Source organism: Rhincodon typus, unplaced genomic scaffold (assembly GCF_021869965.1).
Source record: "Rhincodon typus isolate 14 unplaced genomic scaffold, sRhiTyp1.1 hic_rhity00013177, whole genome shotgun sequence".
NCBI classification, from domain to species: domain Eukaryota; kingdom Metazoa; phylum Chordata; class Chondrichthyes; order Orectolobiformes; family Rhincodontidae; genus Rhincodon; species Rhincodon typus.
This window is the reverse complement of record NW_025978815.1, coordinates 1-6,341: the sequence shown is the minus strand read 5'-3', so window position 1 is coordinate 6,341 and position 6,341 is coordinate 1. Positions and strand designations below refer to the sequence as shown.

The 6,341-nt window shown below is 43.4% G+C and overlaps 1 long non-coding RNA gene across 1 annotated transcript; it reads right to left on the bottom strand.

Annotated features, from left to right (window-relative positions):
* Positions 1 to 1,239: 1,239 nt before the first annotated feature.
* On the bottom strand, positions 1,240 to 5,343 carry LOC125482597. The gene is made up of 4 exons (XR_007261697.1): positions 5,290 to 5,343; positions 3,213 to 3,266; positions 1,418 to 1,525; positions 1,240 to 1,307 (listed from the first exon to the last, which is right to left on the bottom strand). It is a non-coding gene; the product is annotated as an uncharacterized LOC125482597 (long non-coding RNA).
* Between the last annotated feature and the right edge of the window lie 998 nt (positions 5,344 to 6,341).

The window sequence follows — 6,341 nt, the reverse complement described above, 5'->3', positions numbered from 1 at the left end:
ATGGGGAGAGAATGTACACAGGGCTATGGGAGGGGGATTAAATGGGTGGGTAGGGTCAGTGATGGGGGGGTTAGTGTACACGGGGCTGTGGGAGGGGGATTAAATGGGTGGGTAGACAGTAATATGTGGAGGCTGGGGGAGTGTACATGGTGCTCTTGGTGGGAGATGGAATGCAGGTACAGTCAGTTAGAATATTGACTAAACTACATCTTCTGTGTTATCTACAGAGGTCAGGACTGATTAACCTGCTGCACAGCATGTGTTTCGAACACCTGAATACAATGCAAATTGGATTTTCATTAAATCTGTCACCAAATGATGTCACAAACAGTTCAAAAATATCTTCTGTTATTGCGAATGAGCTGGTGAACTATGTGGCTATCAACATAATAAGAAAAGGGCAAAGATTTAGACTGAATGTGGGTGTAGAGGATCCAAATACCATTTCAACATATTTAAGTCATGCCGCTAGACACAGTGCTGCTCTGCACAATCGGTGAAAGCTATTGGACAACTATGTTTAAAGAGGCAAAACCAATAACTAGCTAAAGGTTTTTATAGATTTACGAGCCAGATGCTTGTTACTGATTTTCAGCTGTTCTCAGTAGCCTCCAACTTGCAACTGGTCCTATTCGCTCACATTCCAGTAGCTTCTTTGTTCTAAATTCCAAAGTTAGTTTTCAGGATTTCTAGCTACTTGTCCCCAGATTTCAGTTGTCAACTCTTGGCTCCTGGCTTCTAAAAAAAAACTGCTGTATACTAGTGTTTGGTTGAAAGCTCTTGGCTTCAAGCTGTTAGAGTCCAGATCCCAAACTCTAGATTTTGGGAGTTGAGGAGCATCTACCAGATTATGTTCCCAGCTGTCCCCTTCAATTTCCCATTGCAAGCTGCTAGAATCCAATTGGATTCTGGCTCCCAGTGCCAGGTTCCTAACCATCCTGAGCATTGAGTAACCAGTTTCTGACTCCAGCTAACTGGCTTCTGGATCCCATCTGCAGAATCCAAGTGGGTGATGAAGAGATTCCTGTACATAATAAACTCTGAACTAGTGTTTGGATATCAAATAAACGGCACAAATTTTCTGGACAAGACAGTCACTTATAAGATAATGTCTGAAAAACACTTGCAAACAGAGGACTAGAAGTCCTAGTCTTAGCTTAATACAACATTCTTAGAGCATGTTAGCTATCAAGGGTAATATTTACCAACTTGCATTTTGTTTAAAAACTTTAAATGAATAAAACCATACTCACAGGGGGACCCTGGGCACCACGAGCGCCTTTCGGCCCAGTAACACCTGTTGGACCCTGAAAAGAGACAGAAAGGGATTTCCCTTGTGAATCTATGCCAACATAATGCCTCTGCTGGTGAAATCCACTAGTTTTACAGAACTATTCGTAATATATTTGTGTCTTACCTGTGGACCGGGAGCACCTGATGGACCTTGAGGACCAGGAGCACCAGCATCACCTTTTTGTCCAGCCTCGCCAGGTTCACCCTTAGGACCAGCTTGACCATCTGCACCCTATAGAAAAGGAGGTACAGGAGTGTTATTGTCAGTACACAGTACACTGCAGAGCCCTGTCACTGGGAAAATACAACCTTAGCAAACTCGAAAAACAACAAACAGCAGGCTGGGACACAATCTTGCCTTCACCAGCCAAGGCAGTTGACGAAGACAGAGAACTGGTCTCCATCAGCTAGGGCAGAGATTACATACATACAGACAGATTGGGAGGAATAGGCCATTCAGCTGCTTCAACAAGATCATGGTTGATCTGATTCCTTCACATTCCCTCCTGACCTCAGATAACTTTTCACTCTCTTGCTTATCAAGAATCTATCTACCTCTGGCTCAAAAATACCCAAGGACTCTGTTTCCACCACCAAAGTTTCCTGATCCTCTGTGTGAAAGAATTTTAACACTGACCCCCTTGTTTCAGATGGAGTTTTCTCCTGCGTGAGCCAGGAAATTCAACCTTAGAGAAGAGAGAGAGAGAGCTTGTCTCTGTTAACTGTTATGGTGGTAGGGGTAGAATACTACCTCTCATTGGCCAGGGAAGGGTTCCTAGAAGGATGATGTTGTCTCCATCAGACCAGGTCAGAATCAAAATCTTTATCAGCCAGGGCATGAAGCCCAGAGGGAGATCTAGCCATCAGCTGGGGGAGTTCCTGGCCCTCATCACCTAGGTAGGGATCCTGGACTGAGATCTGGACATCAGGGAGAACATGATCCTCATCAGCCAAGGCAGGGATTAGGGCAATTGGGCCTCCATAATCCGGGGGAATGTAGGAGGTGGATGATCCCAATGAGGCAGAAAATATTGTATCCTTTATCACTCAGAGCAAAGAGTCTAGGCAGACCTGCAACCTCCAGCAGCTAGGAAGAGAAAAAAGATAAATGCATCATCAAAGATATAGCTTGATGCATTGAGATTCTACTCTTCAGCAGCTAGGGGACCAATCCTGAATGAGGATCTAGATGGGAAGCATCAAGGCTGAAATAGCCAGCAGGAGATCTTATACATATACGTTTGCCCTTCAGCTGTTGGGACAGATGGAATCAGTTGTTCTAATTTCTTCATGAGATGTGGGTGTCATTGGTAGGGTCAGCATTTAAAGAATTTGCCCATCCCTAACTGCCCTTGAACTGAGTGGCTTGCTCAGCCATTTCAGAGGATAGTTAAGAGTCAACCACACTGCTGTGGGTCTGGAGTCACATGTAAGTAAGGATGGCAGATTTTTTTTTCCCTGAAAGGGCATTAGTGAATCAGATGGGTTTTATGATAATGATTATGTGGTCGCCATTAGATTAGATTTAATTCCAGATTTTTTTTTAAAAAAGTCAAATTCAAACTTCACTATCTCCTGTAGTGGGATTCAAAGCCATGTTCCCAGAACATTAGCCTGGGGCTCTGGAATGCTAACTCAGTGACATAACCATTATATCACCACCTCTATCTAATAGCTGGCTATTGATGTAAACTTACATCTCCTAGTGGCAGAACAGCACTGATGTGGCAGTGGGACTGGTGGTTTCTGAGTGGAGCTTGCTGACCAGATCACTGGCCACTAGTCTGAATGGAACAATACTCGGATTAACTTGTGGAAAGAAAGTTCTATCATGTAGAACCATAGACCTCTGCTGTGTAGAACTTGACCAGCTTATGTGCATCTGACTGTTAGCTTATTGTTTCTGAACCAATACTTACGGGAGGACCAGCAAAGCCAGCAGGGCCAGGAGGACCTGTCTCACCACGCTCACCCTGAAACACAAAGATGGCAAGGTCACACACAGAAACCAGTGGCAGCACTGAATAAACTGATAATATTGGTGTAGGGGTGTCATACGTCAAAGCATTATTCCTCATGTTCCACCAAATAGGAAATAATAGAACAGTTACAGCACAGAAACAGGCCAGCTGGCTTGTCATGTGCATGCATCCCCTCTGCAAGAGCTACTCAGCAAGCCCCACTTCCCTGCCCTTCTACCACAGCCCTGCAAAATTAGTGCACATGTACCTCCAGATCCATCTAATCCTGCACCTTCTTCAGAATTCTTTCTTTTATTTTGCATTGCCTCTCCTCCTCTTTCACATTAAAATGCTGTTAAGTTTGTCCCAGCTTATTGGTTCTAAAAGCTTTTCCACCACCCAAGGCAAAACTGATCTGTTGTAGCTGGCTTCACCCTTACACTCAGGAACATAAGAAATAGGAGGAGGGGTAGACCATTGAGCCTACTCTGCCGCTCAATATGATCACAGCTGATCTCAGGCCTCAACTCCACTTTTATGAACAAGGGCTTAATATCTGCAATTCCCCTGTCCTCTAACAACACTCCTGGATCTTGGAAGATTATACTTTTGCAATTTCCAATCTTACTTCCCTCAATATCCTCACAAATGTCCCATCTCAACTTTAGTTCTCGCTAGCCTATCTAAAACCTCCTCTTTATCCATTTTTAGTCCAGTCAGTCAGTGTTTCAACCACCTCCTCTTTCACAGTGACTTGGGGAGCGTCCTCTTTCTGGGTAATGACAAGTACAAAGTACTCATTTAGTAACTTAACTATGACCCTGCCTCCACCTGTAAATCCCTTTGTTAGTTTTGACCAGCCTCACTTTATCATCTTTACTGTTTTATATCTTCTGCATTTCTTCATATCTCTGGTGCCAGTCTGTTATCACAGTCTCTCTTTGATGCTCATTCCCGTCTTCTCTGAACATTTTTCTATGAGGCCTGTTTCTACTTGTCTCAATTGAATTGAGTAACTGACATTTTCACACCTGCAAGAACTGAGAAATCCCAAATAGCATCACAGGTGAGACAGCAAGGTAAGCCCAGCTTGAAATACTCCATAGTTACTAATAAACTAACTTCGTTGTAAACTAGTCAGTCTCCTGTACCATCACGCATTGCAGGAGTCTTCATCAGGTGAAGGAAACCAGAGTTAGCCTCGAGGTTAAAGACATATATTGTTGACATAAATTCTTCTGTGCACAATTGCCATGGAAATAGTTTATGCTACTTTGTCATGCTGAGATTAAATATGTCCACCAGGGTTTGTGTCGCATTGAAGGGAGGGAGTAATTGCAATTTGACAAGTTTACACGGGCATTATAATTGTGCAGTAATTACAAGTGAATACATAGCTAAGACTTTTCATCGATTATTGATATAATCTGAAGCATAATGTATTTCACTTCTGAGAAATCTTGAACAACAATGTTAAGGAATATATGCCACTAGCTACAAAGTCATTCACAATGGCTAAATCCGAGACATCTCAGATTCTGGCTACACTGTACTGATACAAACTACTGGAGTCAGTTTCTCCTCGGGGGCTTGTTAGATGTTGTTGCAATACAGGTTGCTGTATTGAGTGGGCCATAATTATACAAGGACATACGTGGACTTTAGAATTGTGCTTTCCAGTTGCCCCAGTTCAAGTGCATTCCAATCACACTGCAGTCTCGCTCCGGTCAACCCGAGAGTGAGCTGTCAATCTCACGGATCAACTCACCAACAACCAAGGCAATTTGTCCCAATTCAGGTTGACTTCGAACCAGAAGCATCTGGCTCCCTTGTCACCAACTCGTGAACAGTGAGCATTAATGGTTCAACCTGCAGCATGGAATTTTATCAGAACGAGTAGATGCTTAACAAGTTATGTTTGGTCATCTTAACTCCTCAGGTTGAGTTCTGGTAAACCCAAGAATATAGTTGGGTGAGGACTTGCATTGTCCTCTGGTTTTAACAGAAACCCAGGAATTCAACTGCTTCCACTTACAGGGGCACCACGAGCTCCAGCAGCACCTGTAGGACCACGAGGGCCTGCTTCACCCTAAAGGAAACACAAGAGAAAAGGGAACAGCTACAGTGAGGAACTGCTGAGATTTTAGACTGAAACATTTCACCTAATGTATTTTTTTCTGAAAACAAGAAGCAGCAGCATGTGACTACCTCCTGTATCAATCAGGCAAATGCTCTCTTTGTTAATATGCTTTTATTTTTATAAATTATCAAAAACGACTTCAGTACATTTTGCACAAACATAAACCTCATCCTCATCTTTACCTTCTCTCCGTTGGGACCAGCTGGGCCAGGGGGACCAATTGGACCAGTTAAGCCCTAGAATAGAAAGAGAAAAAACTCATGTCAGTTCGTGTCTCGCATTGAGGCTTGCAGTGGGCACTGATTTGCAGTGGGCACTGATTAGCGCGTGTGCACTGTCACTGGCTGTATTGCTTACAGGAGCATCATTCAGTCAATGGTACCATTGCTGGAGAACCCAGAAATCAAGAAAGATAATCAAATGCAGTCACCTTTACAATAATCAGAATCTGATTTCTGAGGAATGTTAAAAAGGTGTATTTTACCACCCATTTCAGTGATCTGTATAACAGATGGACAGCTGCAGTGATATTTCACTGCAACAAACATGGTGGTAAGAAATTCCTTTTGTTCACTATTTGCTTTGTAATGTCAGTTACAATAGCAGAGGCATTCCATACAGGCACACCACTACAGCCATGAATATCCCAAGGCATCATGTCAATCCAACTGTTAGCTTGATGCTCACCCACAAGGAACAGGTTCCATCCCCACTCTTTAGAAAGAAAGGGGCATTACAAGTGGCTTTAGTAACTTTTGGTTTGGTGGGATTATGCAGGGTTTCTGCTCCTGGTCATTACCCAGTGACTCCCGCTGGGAAATATGCATGCGTAGAGATTGGGCTGAAACACAGTTGTGACTTCCACCTATCGCCCCCAAACCCCACAACCATCTATAAGACACTAGCTAAAGACCAGCCATTTGGGCAAGGTATTTTAGGGTAACTGC